This window comes from Anser brachyrhynchus (genome assembly GCF_964034855.1).
Source record: "Anser brachyrhynchus genome assembly, chromosome: 10".
Classification (NCBI taxonomy): Eukaryota; Metazoa; Chordata; class Aves; order Anseriformes; family Anatidae; genus Anser; species Anser brachyrhynchus.
In genome coordinates, this window is record NC_137705.1 from 2,972,383 (window position 1) to 2,987,870 (window position 15,488).

The 15,488-nt window shown below is 41.9% G+C and overlaps 1 protein-coding gene and 1 long non-coding RNA gene across 9 annotated transcripts in view; one reads left to right on the forward strand and one right to left on the reverse strand.

Moving 5' to 3' along the window:
* Positions 1-13,922, reverse strand: part of CNTN6 (contactin 6) — a 143,702-nt gene extending 129,780 nt beyond the window's left edge. For 3 of the 4 annotated variants that reach the window (XM_080605768.1, XM_080605770.1, XM_080605761.1), the window contains exon 1: positions 13,297-13,494. The gene's annotated coding sequence lies outside the window, so the exon portion shown is untranslated. Of the gene's footprint in view, positions 1-13,296 lie in introns of all 4 variants that reach the window. The other variant, XM_080605769.1, reaches the window with a different exon arrangement.
* The window catches only part of LOC308200287, a 42,526-nt gene continuing 37,505 nt past the window's right edge, over positions 10,468-15,488 (forward strand). For 4 of the 5 annotated variants that reach the window (XR_013955434.1, XR_013955435.1, XR_013955436.1 and 1 more), the window contains exon 1: positions 10,606-10,849. This is a non-coding gene — a long non-coding RNA (uncharacterized lncRNA). The other variant, XR_013955433.1, reaches the window with a different exon arrangement.

Below are 15,488 nucleotides of genomic sequence, written 5' to 3' on the forward strand. Positions count from 1 at the left end.
CCCTTATCCATACAATAGAGGCTTCTAGCATCTCTGAAAAACACTGATAACCCAGTCAAGAACAAATCTCTTGCCAAGCAAAACCCCAAGCACCAATGTCTATACACACACGTTAATCACTTTTCAACCCTCAAAAATATGGATCAACATTCTCTGCAGTATAAACTGAGCTATAGAGGTAGAGTAGCAGAAACAACTGAAGATGCTCCAAAATCCTCTCCTAGATGTCAGAATAATCCAGCCTGCATATAATAACCCTCATGCAGCTCTTCAAGCTCTCACAGCTGTATACAGTTATATAGGATCCTAAATCAAGAAGCAATCTTTTCCTTTTGACAATGATATAAAAAGGACCTCTTTGCTTTCATACTTGCATCAAACTGTTTGTTGTAAACTGTCCCTATTGTTGTTTTACCAGACTTTAAGAATATCAAAAAATAGTGAAGAGGATATTTCCTTATCCCCATATCACTTCCTTAACCCTTACCAAAAGCAAGGGTTGCTTTTGGAGGTTACTACTACTAACGTATATTATTTTAAGTATGCTTTAGTTACTACTAAAGCATGTTATTTCTGCAGATCTCTTAGAAAGCTTGTCCTTTGTTTTAAGCCACAACTGCAAGTATGTTTAGAACCTGAAAATACATCCTGTCACAGTAAATCCTTGAGTGCGTTTCTTAATAATGAATCACATTTACATTTTCCACATCAATAAAAATAAATCAAGTCAACGACCAAAATTTTCCCTATGTTTTGTAAAGGTGCCAAAAGGCAAATTATCTGCAAAAGCATAGGCTGGCTTTTTCATACAGCTAATACTTCTGTCCAGAGGACATCAAGAGAAGCACAAGGACTTATTCAAGGAAAACACAGAATTTAAAGAATCTTTAGATTGTAAACTTTCTGCTTCAGGGTCTGTCTAGTGCTAAGTTTGTGGAATGGTTGGTTCTTATCAATAGAGGTTACTAGTTAGCACAGTTTCAGATCCTTGTGTGCATTCTTTGCTGTAGTTCCAGGACCACTCTCTTATAAAATGCAAATTATGTATTTAAGCATTTTCCTGGAACTGTATATTAGAAGATTCTTTCTCTGAAGGAGCAGTTTGTTTGGTAAATCTGAACAGTCGACATTCCATGGGCACATTCCACCCTCCCCTTCCCTCACCATCTCAGGTGTTTCCATGCAACAGGATTCCAAAACCTACAAAAAATAAAGTCTCATTTTGAAGTATTTCTGCATCCTTTTCCGAAGGCTCAAGAGACTTATGCAACTTTTAAGAAAGCTTGATGGGTTTGGTTGTAAAGCAACACTGAAAACAGTAGCAGTCTAGCTTGAAAATAGTTGTTTCCTTGCTGTTCAAAACTATGGATGAACCTCTAGAACTACTATATAATAAACAAGCCAGAAGAACCACAATCTGATGCTCTTCCAAGCCCATCAAATCCATCTCAATGACTGTGGACAAATTATTGTATGAGTATCACTTTCAGCTTTGCATACCTGCAAAACTGCTCTATCAATACGTTTCTGCACATTTCCTTGGAGTTGTATTCGTAAAACCTCAAACTAGAGTTCAGCCTCTAATGGGCTTAAATGCACTTCCTGTTTTGAAGAAGAGACATTGAGGAGGATCTTGAAGTGAAGTGTCTGCAGTTCTGTATGCTAATCGTACTTTCACTGGAGTTATGTCCTTAGTAATGCAGATTGTTTCCTGGGATACTGCAGTTCTTCCGCAACTTCTTGTCATCCACATGTTTGATTGCCCTCATAAATTGCATGTGGGCACTAATAACTTCTGCTGAGGTTACACTGCATGCCACTCTGATCATTGACTCAGCCTCTCTCACAGTCCAGGGTTTTCTCTAGCAGCATATGTTATAGGTTCAGCAGGAGTTTAGGAGATTGAATAGAGACAATAAGGAGAAGATGATGGGCTTACATTTCATTCCTGAATACATACATTTACTGGTGATGATTTAAATGGTGAACTTTTTTTTTTTTCTTATAAAAGAATGTTGTTACTACATAGTAACAACAAACAATTTTTTCACCAGTTCTAGGCTAAGAGCAACAAATAGATGAATTGCACCCCCCTTTTGGTCCATTCCTCCTTGAAAAAAAATGATCATCTGTTAGGGGAAAGTGCAAGTATTAGGTGTGAAGGCATCCACTATCTTTAACTTTTATTTCCTTAATAAGCAAATCAGTCCTCATCAGTGTGCAAGACCATCAACACATATTTCAATTTCTGTACACATCTGAATATATCAACCACAATTACATCATGTGGAGGGTAAATCACGTACTTATTAATGCAGCCAGTAAGCATCATACAAGGTCTGATTCAGCCTTATGAAAGTCAGGGAAATATATCCCGCTGGCTTCAGGAAGATTTGGATCAGCTTTCTAAAGATTAGGATCTTCACTTAGCTTATGATACAATCACATACTGCAGCAAATAGGTTTATGCTCTGTGTGTGTGTACCTGTAGGCATACTCATACTTCAGGTAGGACCTACTGAGTAAAAGCTTTTATGTTTGTGCATCTGTCTCAAACAAAACAAACACACAAAAAAAAGGCTCATTTACCTTTGACACTGTACGGGTAAAAAAAATGACATTGCTTACAGGTCAATGTATATTGCAAAGGGAAATTTTATATTAGAAAATAACATCTTAGTACTAAATACAGAACATTACAGTGTATTTCACAACTGTGGTAGGTTTCATTCTTTCTGGAGGGTTTTCCAGCCCTCCTGATCCAATTCACAAAAGCCATGCTGACCTGCATCCGAGTCCCCCTCACATGCAGAAGTGCTGGGGAAGTGAGCACCACCTTGCCTTCCTGGTATTAGTCAGATCCAGCTGAAAGTTACTACCAGAAAATAAACATAAAGTACGTAACTATCCTACAACATCTCTTCTACACTCACATCCTGTGATGTGTGGTGCAAGGGTGAAAAAGTCCCTTTCACAAGGTTTATAGCCTCATAAGTTTTCTTCAGTTATTGCTCAGAGCATCTCATGCTACCCTCTGTAAAATCCACGTGGCCAACCTGTGAAGCTACAAGCAAACAACGGTGCTGATATAAATAAAAGCTGTCCCTTGCAGAAAACTTCAGGCAGTTTGTGTTGGTTTATTTTGGTCTCATTAGGATGCCACCACATGATAAATGATTTAGGTTAAGGGTAATTTAGTTTATGGCACAATAGGCACGAAAGGTTATTCCTTCTTACGCCCTTCTCACATAAAATCTACCTTAAAAAAGTAAAGGCTTTATGTCTCAATAAACAGAAGCCACATAGATATTGTGTAACAAATTACATATTGGATAACAATCTATAAAATTTTATTGGTTTATGAGGTTTGCATTGATTTGAATTTTACCCAAAAGCAAAGCATTACCGTTTCTCCAAAACACTAACATAAAAGGAAAACAGAAATCTCCATTATAGTCTTTCAAAAGTGTAGCCACCAGAAACAACTCCGAACAATGCAATCAAACTCCTGGAAATAGCCTAGAGTTCACCTTAGAACTCTTCCTTGCATGATCGAGAAAGCCTTGCAAATCGGCTCCAGCGAGGAATTTAGCACCGAGGTTCACCACAAAGCCAAGAAACTGCTTCTGACACCGGGCTGTAATTGCAAGACAATTTTGTGAAGTTACGTTGCCACATTTCGCTGTGAGGTGTTGGTGGTTTACTGTTTGTATGAGCAATACAGCTGCACGGAATTGTGGAGGAAATATCAGAGGTCGTGCTCTTCATTTTACACAACTATCTGTTTTATGAAATGTGGAGTTCTCTGGGAAAGAAAGTAAATGTAGGTCATGGTGAAGCTGGAGAGACATCTTCCTTGGCCATTTGCACCTAAGGACCACAGGATATATATATATATATATATGGAGAAGAAGGACTGGAGATGTACTTTCTTTACATAGACATGCAATAAAATCTACTGATCCTTAAAGTGAGGAGGTGATGCACAAACAAGTCTGGTATCACTGGTGTTAAATACCATCACTCAATCCAGAGGACACTAGTGGCTGTGCATTTGAGCCAGAATTACTTCACACACCTTTTGGTGGATGAGACTAAAATACCGATATTTTACAAGCCTTTTTTCAGTGATACACATTCCATGGCAGAATGCAACCTCTCAACTGCAAACACCTTCAGTGCAATCACATTCATTGTATTTGATCCTGTCCATTGGGCTGTGCCTTGCCGAGAGCCGATCACCAGGTGCAGCCTGTGCAATTAGCCACTTCAATAACCAGTGGGTCTGATGAACTACAGCGCAGGCTGCTGTATTGTTCAGAATAAATGAGATGGTATAAATGCTGTGACAGGCAATAATGCATTGGTAATAGTGTATACAGCCATTAAACCTAATGCATAAAAGGGCCACTGAAATATGTATAAAAATTAAAACCGTACTTTTACTGATGTGTTTTCTTAAATTAATTTTATATTTTCTACCTCCTGGTTGGGCCAATATAGCTTTGAAATGTGAACTTTAAGGAAAGTTAATAATAAGGATCCCACCTGTTTTTATTTCAGCGACACTTGTACTTATGTGTCCTTGATACTTTTAACACATCCAAAGGTAGCGGTCAGCATGTGGGCACACATGGTACATAGCACTGATTTGGGTTTGATTTGGCCTTATTTACAAACAAATGGCAGTAATTTGCAGTATAGCCTTCTGCAGGACAGAGTTGAAAATCCCCAGTAACTGACGTCCTTGGGATTTTCCTTTTTTCATTCTTTCTTGCAATTTTTATTTTTTCCTCTTTATCAGAACTCAGTTCAATGCCCTGACCACATCTGTGGCCAATGCTGCAGCAGCAGCAATTTGGGCAGTGAGACCCGTTGGTGCCTACACAGCTACAGGGCTGAGGTGCCTGATATTTTCCAAAACAAGCTGGCACTGCTTTTGCCTCTCAGCATTTACACAATTAATTTCTTACCCAAATCATATTCCTTACCACAATTAATTTCTTACGCAAATCAATTCCAAGAAAATTATTGCTTGTTAATTTTCAACATCATATTACAGAGTAAGTGGGGATTAGGAGCATCTTTGGGAAAAGAAAAAATGCTTGAGTCTCTCACAATCCATTTCTAAAGTTTTTGTGGGTTGTGTTCATTTGTTTTTTCAGAGTTTTTTGCTTTATTTTGTTCCGGTTTTGTTTTTGTTTTGGTCTCAAAATACTACTTTTGCACCTGTGGGTACAAGTGAGCTGTTCACTATGATTCTATGATTGCACTGAGCAGGGTCCCTGGTTAGGCAGTGTGTGGGGCTTATTTTTGGGTACCGCTGCTGGCTGCCCGAGCGACCTCAGTGCTGTCAAACAAAGCGTTTTCCTGCTAATTCCTTATAGGGCTTAGGTGGATTCTGAATCAATCTGGCTGAGAAAGTCAGCCAGACAAAGAGGTATAATCGTGACATGGTTAGTCATTTATATTTTACCTGAATCAGTGCTTAAGGTACCTTTTGTCAGTTCGTATGCTTCACACATAACTTTTATCCTACCATTTTTTGACAGAAGTTAGACTTCGAGTATTTCTTCCCTATGTCTTCCGAATCAGTCTTCTGAATCCCTACCCAAAGTTTAATATCATCCATTATTCAACACCTAGGCTAACAATAAGGCTAACTTTAAAACTAGTAATCTCTCAGTAAAGCTGTGCAATTAATGCTGAAATACCTCAAGCACAGAATAATACCAAGTAGCGCTCCACATAGCCTTCCTCAGAGCATCCCAAAATACCAATAGTCTTCCTGAAGTCTCTAGTTATCAAACATTCTTTGAGATTTAGTGGTAGACTCTGGCTCACCTAAGTAGATTTGCTTAAAATGCAGAATATTTTCCCTGCAAATTTAACCACAGACTCTCTACCCGCTCATAGTTTACCCATTTTATGCCAGGTTTCAATGATTAAAATGTCCTCCCAAGGCTGCTTAGTGTGCTAGTGAGCTTTGCCCACACTAGTTCATTCTGTTGTTTTTATCATTTCTGGTTTGCCACGTAAATGACACATAAATGACCCCGTGTTTTCGGTCCGTGTGGCTCTGCACAGCACTGCAGCCCCCGCCTGCTCCTGCTCCCCCTGAGTCGGGATGAAGGGGGCTTCCACTTGCTGGAGTTTCACTTTTCCTCGTGGTTTTAGGCCACGGCCTGCACTTGGACAAGGCTTTTGCTTTGGATGCCTTTACAGTCTCCGTAGCTGCAGTAGTATACGTTTTATTTGAAAGCATTACATTTACTGCAATATAAAGAGGCCATTATTGCTTCGCTATCTTCAAAGCTGGTCTTCCCCCCACCAACTCCTTTGCTGCTGTCTTCCTGGAGTTACACAGTATATGCTGGGCTTACTTATTCCTGCTTGCACTAGATACAACACAGTTATGTTTCTTCCCCCAAGCTCAGTGTCCTCAGAGGAGTATTTAGGTTAAGAGCAGTTTATTCCTGGCTGGAACTGCAGCAATTGCGAGCAGGTTCATAAGCCAGGATTCTCCTGTGCTGCAGGCGGCTACTAACAGCCCAGGTGATGTCTCGGATGGAGACAGAAGCGGGGAGGTGTGCAGCGACAGGGCACAAAAATGCCTGCTGCTGCAGCACGGATGGTGCTCAGGGCATGGTGGCAGCACAGGGTGGGAACGATGCCATTAACAGATAGACACAGGGGGAAAAGGGGCCAAATCCTCATAGCCCTCTGCTCAGCTCCCCTCTCCTCAGAAAAGATGAAAAGAAAGATGTGACAGCAGGGGCTGCCAAAGCCAGGAGCCCTGGCGGAGCAGTGGGAAGCGGGGGCAGGCGAGGGATATGGCACGGAACCCGCAGCAGCTCTGGGGTCTGCGCTTCAGCCCGCTGGACCCGATCAGGGTGCAAGCCCCCCCATACCACATCTCCAGCCTTGTCTGGGGAAGGTGTTTTCAGGGGTCCCAGCCCCAGGGCGGCCTCATCCTGCTCAGTACAGCACCGGCAGCCTGTGCTTACAGTACATTCATTCCTACGAGAATTCTCTCACTGCGGAACAAGTCTTTGCTTTGCTTTGTTTGCTTAATGTAAGATTGTACTTAGAAATAAATGAGTAACTGCTCCTATCTGAAGTGAAGATTTTCCTTTTCAGCAGAAGACATCCCTCTGGCAGGGCTTTCTCCTGTGGCTACGCTCCCACCAAACAGACAGCTACATGGCTGTCATACAGCCATACATATGCAGTTGGTAAATATTGTTATTTAATATGGATCTTCGGGTGAGGAAAGTGAGCCGGGACTGGAAACCAGGCTAGCTCGTGGATACAGTGCAACAGAGGGACGAGAGAAGGGTTAGGACAGTAGGGTTAGACCAGAACCTCTGACAGCTTCAGGGTGAGCAATATTGGAAAGAAGAGAGTTAAATGTGTATATATATATATGGCTTTTAGCTTTGCCTGATAGCTCCAGCAAGGACTGGGTCACCTCTGTGGAGAGGCTTCAGCAACATGTCATAGCTAATGATGTCAGTGCTGAGAAAAAGGTGGCAGTTTAAGTGAGTATAATAGGGGTAAAACCTCTAACCTGCTGTGCAGCCCGAATGCTCCTGTTAAGCCGGCAGACAAAACAATTTCTGGGAGAGAGGTGATTTTGTAGAATTTCCTCAGCCCCCAGCTCTGCCGGTGGTTACAGAGCCTCCCTGCTATTATCATCCAAAGGAAAGTGAAACCATTTGGGGATAAGTGCCTGAATTAAGGAAATTAACAGAACATCACCAGTTTGAGGAGAGCTTAAATGCCTCAGTACTAGGGACCTGCTACAGCACAGTACGGCAAACCACGCAGTGCACACCAGTTACCATACAGGGCTGATCTGACTCTAAAGCAATCATTACAAACAGTTTCTGTAATAGCGGTGGCTATCAGACAGGCCAAAGAAGTGCAACCAAGGCACCAAGGACGATCAGCAACAGTGTTGGAGATGAGCCCAGATGCACAGCGTGGCTCCCCAAAGGCTGCGTACGCCTTCTCCACAGAGGAGAGTCCCACAGAGCAAATAACATGCTTGGTTTTATTCATTTACCCTGTTCAAGGACAGACTTGTTGGGATCCATAAGATGCAGGAAAGGCGGAGATGGACTCTGCAAACAAGCCCAACATCTGACAACCAAGACAATGGAGCAGAGCAATGGGAAACTGAGCCCATGCAGGATGCTGGGGAGCCCATGCGGAACAGGGGTCTATTTCAGGGGACACAAATCCACATTTTATCTGGATTTCTTTACAAATGGAGGAAGCACAGTTTATAGTGATGCTTGCTCTGGTCCTGCTGTTTTTGTAATTTCATGGTAGGATTATCAGAAAGTGTTTGAAGAGATGAAGTTGCAGAAACTTCAGTGCTTTTAATCCCCATTTCTCTCACCAAAGGCACCACGCAGCGCTGTACACAGGGCCTGGGAGAAATGGGTTTAGGTTGGTGAAGTATAAGGTGCACCAGGCTTTCAGGGTTTTCCTCATTAGCTGAACCCTGGCATTTCTCTAAAATCTGTTCCTCCCCAAGTCAGTTAGCAATGAAGTCTGAGCACTGTGAAGTGTTCAATAGCTCAGTGTGATAGCAGCAACTCACATGCAGTACCAGCTCTGACAATATTTGCCATGGGAAGATTTCTTAAATATATGGGAAAAGTGGTGGAGCAAGGTTTCAGAATAGACAGGAGTTTAGGTCATCAACAGTGAGGAAATTTCTGCTCTGCCTAAAGAGTGATCTCCTGTACCCCAGAGAGGGTCCTAATCCCAGACTGCTGACTGCTGTGGGCCCACCTCCCCCAAGGTTTGGTCATCTTGACCCTGGAAAAACCTTTCTGAGAAAGGCTGAGCAAGAACAGCAGAGTGTAATCCACCCGATCCAGGCTAGCAAATTAGCCACCATTTTCCAGCCAAACCTTTCCCATGTCACAAGTTTAATTAGAGTTTCCTTGCAGGCTTCGCCATAGATAGGAACCTGGGATCTTCATGCTCTGGTTACAGCCATGGGACAGCACAGTTTGTGAAAAAATATGAAACAGTCCTCAGATTTCATCTGAGGAATCTCGTATATAAAATGGATCCTATTGGTAGTCACATCAAGGTGGCCTAAAGCCAGGTGAGTACTTAGTTTAGAAAAATTAGGTAGCATCTTTAATTTCTTGAGAGGCATATGGGAGCTGTGACGGGAGCCCAAGAAGGTTATTGTGTACCTGGGTGGCTGGGTCACTCGTGTTTGTTTATAGCTAATAAAAACAGTTATCTGGAAGCCAATTATATCAGTTCCTGTATTATTACATTGTGTAAACAGCAAGGACATAACACTGTTTCTCTCATCTTTCTGCTGTTTTCTGTCTCTTTTAACAAGAGCATTACAGCAGATGCTGTCAAGAATTTTAATAAAACAGTGTTTCTGACCGTCTTTATCCATTTCTTCTTGTCTTTATAGGCTACAAACATATTAGAGGGTCTAAGCGAGGAAAATTACTCTCCTCTCCCTCCTCCCTGTCTCTGTCTCTCAGTTGCTCTCCTATATGCTGGGGAGTTTCTCCCTTGCAGAAAACCCAAACCACCACAAAGAGCCCCAGCCCAAAAGCCTCAAGGCAACCTGAAGAGCTACTCTCACTGCCTGTCAGTCGATCCCCTTCACTGCCTCCTGCACTGAGCTCCAAAAAGGGCCCGGGCCGGTGGCAGTGCCTGTCCCTGGGCCCCTCCAGATGGAGTTAAGATGGTGTGGAGGAGTAGCGGCCGCTAGGCCGCAGGGCCTAGCAGTAGGCAAGGTGCTATGGCTAGAAAGGACTAGTGGAAGTGTTTCTCCTTTCTGTGTGTGTCAGCAGTTCACAGTTCTGTCCTTTTCCTTCTGCTGGAGACTCAAGGCAGATCCTTTCCAGTCCCCCTTTGGACCTTACAGACATGCAAAGGCCTGTCTTTAGAGATGTCGCTCTCACAACATGTCTGCATCTTGGAGAGGAAGGAGGAAAGCGCAAAGCAAGCCAGGCTACAGAACACCTGCTTGATGGGGAGGGCTGAGATGAGATCATTTTAAGATTGCTGTTTCTCATACTGTGCCCTTCCCACAATTTCTGAAGCTGATCAAATTTCCTGGGAGATAATCCTAAAAAGATTTCAGCATCCAGCTATGCAAAGAAACTCATGTGGGCAAGTGTCAGTACAGAGATGACAGCAGCTACAGGCCAGTATGGCAGAGAGACACCTTCTCTTTAGGCTTGGGCAGATGTGGGTTACCCAAGCTAACCTAGCAGTGAGATCTTGCTGAAGCATTTCCTACTGAAAACAAACAAAAAAATCCCACCACCAGCACCACCAAAACAAACAAACAAAAAACACCATCAACATCAATGAAGTAGTTTTGTAAAACAAATTACTAAAAATGGAGTGGGCTGTTAAGAGTCTTTAATTATCTCTTTGACTACGCTGGGACAATTAATTTTACAATCCCTGAACACATGTGTGAGAGCACTTTTTGTTCTCAAGAGGCAAAGCAGAAGTAAGTGCTAAAGAGCTGCAGGTGCCCTGGGCCGGGGCCTGGTCCACCTGCCTGGAGCTTCTCGGGGCACAGGAGGTGGAGGTGAGAGCTTGGAGGGATGGTAGAGCTCAAGCTTTTCTTCTCTTCCTCAGCCTAAAGATCCTAAAGCTTTTTAAACTGATATATCCAAGTTCTCCTCTTTGTTTTTGTGTAAAAATGTCTTGCTAATCCTTTACCGTGCGCTGAGCTGGCCTGTTCAGCAGCCTCCTAGCATTAGGATAGGGTCTTAAAGAGCTTGGGTGCTTTGCATCACTCCAGTTACACATGGTTGTTCTGTCACCAAGATGGAGAACTGTAAGTACTGTGTCCTGTTCTACTGTGCTAGGGGTTTATTTGTTTCCTATAGGTAAGCTACTCAAAGTTACTTGGTTCTCTTCTTAATGATGTGGTGATTTTTAACTTACATGTTCTGCATTTGTAGAAAGACTGCATAAGTAAGAGAGGCTTGCAAAGTCCTCTTAGCTTATGAGTGGAAATAAGGCCATCTACATACTGGTGTGTCCTCACAATGCAGGTGTTTTGGTGTCCCAGAGATGATAACCGCCAGCACAGGCAACTGTAGCTGAAAAATTGTGTTAGAAGTGACTTGTGCCTTTGCCTTTTAGAGACTGGTTCATACCTGGAAGGCTAGGCTATAGAGGTGCCTGCATACCTAGCTGTAATCCACGTTGAGTGCAGCCTTCCTTAAGAAGGAATAAGGGCTCTTTGACACCTCTTTCTTTGGAGTTCACTCTCCATTAGAGTGTTTGCTGCAAGCCTGGACCTCTGCAGCAGACAAGGCAGGGGAGCAGGGTGGGTTTGGGGTCCTGGGCTCTGGGTAAGCCTGGCAGCAGGGCTGCGAGCAGCATCTGGCTGAGCTCTGGGCAGGGGCTGGTAGAAGGCAATCCTCTGAAATAAACTTGGTCACAATTTTAAACAAAAGTAATATTGTCTTGTAGTAGCACACAGCTAATACAGTTTGGGGAGGGGAGGAAGGGAAAGGGAAATCTTTGAATGTCATTTTGAAGAGCTGATATATTTCTATGTACTCACAAGACAGAGACAAACATCCTTCTAATGAAAATTTTCTGTTCAAATACAAATAGTGTTTCATGCCCACATAATGCAAACATACAACTTTGTGTTTCAAGTCCCCTTGGGGATGCTGGCACCTTGTTTTGTGATGGAAATATTTGCTTCAAAAGCAAGAAATTAATTTTAGGGTAGCCTGTTATGCACCACAAACCTTTCTAATTCTGATCGTAAAGCTAGAGGAAAAGGAAAAGAGACATGTCTCTTCTTTGATTTAAAGCACTTAAGTTGTTATATATTATTTATAATTTTATCCCCAGCATGGAAAGTAACACTCCTAATACATGGCAATCAGTACCTCACCAGCATTTGAAAACTATAGCTGCATACATTGGTGTGTTTTATTTTTCTTTTTTTACACAATAAAATTTGATATACGATAGTTGCTAACTTCATATAGGTACTGTTTTGGGACTTTTTAGTGTCATAAAACCTCTGAAGCAGAGACTCATGGAACGTGAAACACTGACATAGTGCCTCTGGAGCACCAAAGCAAAAGCTGGCTGATGAAGATGGGTTATTTGTGGTGGGGTGATGCTCAGAATTACAAACACTGCAGGCTTTAGTTACACACATGCGCGCACACACCAACTCAGTGAACCTGCAGAACTTTCCAAATACTGGATGTAGAAAGTAGTGGTCTGGCAATTCCCCTCTCTTAGGGCAGGCAGGGGGGAATAAAGGGATGAAGTGCTATTTCGGAAACATAAATAGTCTGATTTTTTTAACTCATAATATTTACCTGAAAATGCAGTTTTACCATGCAGTTTTGACAAAAGGACAACTAACTTATTTAAATAGGCTGCAGAGTGTTTGCCTCTTGTTTAATCATTCAGATGCAGAAGTGCTGCAGGAAATTGTTAGCGTTCAGCCTGATTGTGCAAAGGCTGCTGGAGGAGACCCTTCAGACATGCAACAACTGTCTGACTCAAGGTGTTCACCCAGAAAGTACTATGGGAGCATATGATTTAACATAAAGTACTACTCAAGCAGTTGCTTGCTTCTGTAACCGTGGACTTTCAAAACTTTTTATGAAGTATCACATTTCTTCTAAGGCTGTGTCATACACTGCAAGTAAATGACAACACCAAAACTAAAACTCTTGCAAATCTTTGAATGCAAAACCAAAGTTCAGTATATACTGTAACCTTGATTATTATTACTTTTTTAATCATTAAAATGAGCAACAGGAAAAAACTTTCTTATAAAGACTTGCTTAAATTTTCTTAAGATTTATATTTATTGCTTTTACACTTTCAACTGGTAAAAATTAGATTGATCTCATATTACCCACCTCATTTTTAATATGCTGCACAAAGTCATATGAAAGTGCCAAAATTAGCACTGTCATCCTCTGTGTTGTCCGTTTTACTGCAGCACAGAGCTGTGATATTCTCAAAAAATATACCTGTGGTGTCTGTTACTAGCAGTCTCCCGCTCTGACTCAGACCTCACATGCATACAAATTCATTATATACATTTTCTCTTCCAAGAATGTATACATTTAAATCATCAGCCATTTAGAGACACATAACATAATGAAGAAAATTCACTTCTTTATTTCTCTACCCCCTTATGCTAATGAAAATTACTGATTTTTTTTTTTTCTTAAAGGCAGTTTTCCCCCAGCATTATTCACATTGCAGTAGACAGCACAATTCTGTACTTACAGATCTTAACAGTGAAATGTCTCAGGATCTTTACAATTTTCTGCAGAACTGTTTCAAGCTCTCAGCAAGGCACAGTGTTCATCGAGGCAGAACGGAGCCGTATGGAAGGTCTATGCAGCTGGGAGATAATGGAACTATTTTCCCAGCTGGGACTACAAGCCTTTTATCCACTGAGCATTGCGTGTCTCTTCACTGGTATTAACCGTGAAATACACTGCTTTCCTGCTGCACTCGTGCTAGGACCCACACAATTAGTGCTTGAAGCAGATAAACAGCTACTACAGTTTATGCATATTCCTATCTGGAAATCTTGAATGTATAAAAATTAGCTCTGCACTGATCATCCTTCAAGCAAGCTGAGAGAGTGAAAGCACAGCTGTCGTACTAGTAGCATAAAAGATTAAATGTGCTCTTGCTATTCTTTTCATACAAATATGAGCTCCTGTCAGGTAATCAGAAAACCTCTCTTCCTGATAACTGGGTCACTACTCAGTATTGGGTTTAAAATAGGAATGGAAATAATTTTGTTTAGTCCTGGGTCCAACAATTGCTTCCTGAGCTCCATAGGAGGAAGCCCATAGGATGTGAGCTAGCTGACAGTCACTGCATCCCAGCACTGACTGTCCTCCCAGAACGTTTAACTACCCTTCTGTATTTTGCATATTCAAAAAAAAAAAAACCAGACTTGTTTGAAGTAGCACAGACATAAATCCTGATTACACACAAACTTCAAACCTTCTTAGATTCCCATTTTTCCTCTTGAGACTGCTTCAGCAGAGATCAAATGCAAAGCTCAGACAGGGGAATGCCTTTCTGTTAGTAAGCAAAAGTTATTTGTATTCACAGGGGAAGGAAGTGGAAAGAGCAGTTTTCACAACGTTTCTGCCAAGAAAAGTGCAATTGTGTCACAGGCGTTGCTTCACCACATTTTAATGTAATCTTGGTGTAAATCCATTAGTTTGTAATGGGATTAATTGCATGCCTGTCTGAGCAATGGCAAGTGGAGAGGAATTGGAAGTCAGGTGGCAAAAACCCACAGTGGCACGCGGCTGCCTTGAGTAGACCAAAACAATTCCTTGCTTCATTGCTTAGGTGCAATTCACCCCACCTACACCTGGGTGCTCTCCCCTCTGCCACCACACCAGTCATTTCAGGCTGCTTCTTCCCTCCCATCAGCGTAATTTGGACGTGTTGAGGTGCTGTGGCTCATCGCCTTGTGCCCAAGCTGCTGTACTTGTTGTCAGCCCATGCAAAGGCATTGCTGCGTTGCAGTGAGGTTGTTCTTACTGGAGGTGGCTGTGGAGACAAGGCAGCTTGATAAAGTTATGGTAGATGTATGAGAGAAGGTGAAGATGTTATCCCTTCTAAAAGCAGAGGACTGGGGGAGGTTTCTGTTTGAAGAGGAGGATGGTTCTTTGCACCTGAGTCAAGAGATCTGTGTCCAACCCAACCTCTGTGGAGGAGTTCCCCCATGACCTAGGAATTGCCTCAGCTGTCCTGGTCTTTTTTTTTTTTTTTGCTTGTAAGATGGAGGCAGCAGGACTACAGGAACTGGTGGGATGTGTGTCCAAGTACTGGGCATCCTACACTATTCCTGTGGGGATGCTACGGTGAGTATCCCCCTCCTGAATCAGGGCTGACATAGCTGTCCTCCTGATTAACATAAACAATTTTACACTTCCATTGCATGAGCATCTCAAATAACCTTTACTGACAATTAATTAAGCCTTGCAGCACCTTCCAAAGTAGACAGACATTATAATTAGTCCTATTTTTAATTAGGAATAAAATTTGAAATGGAATTTTAGGTATTTCCTCATTAAATTTTTATTTTAAATAATAGGAGTGCATTTTCTAAGCTGCATCAAGAGTAAATAGACAAGAAGTTGGTTTAAACTGACTAACCCAAGCTTTTTCTTGCTAATTTTAAAAGTTTATTAAAGGTCTAATGTTTTCTATACATATTAAAAAAACAAACAAAAAACACATTTTGCTTACGCACTGACTGTCTAATAAGACTGGGAACAGGACTTCTCAGTAGCTGGGGAAACTAATGCTGTAAATCTTTCCAATTTCTGACTGGCTATGGAAACAAACATTAGAAATGACCCTTCTAAAGGTAGATTATTCATTTCAAGTTCCAATACTTTCAATCAGGAAAGACTAACACTTAAATATGTCCGAACTTTGAA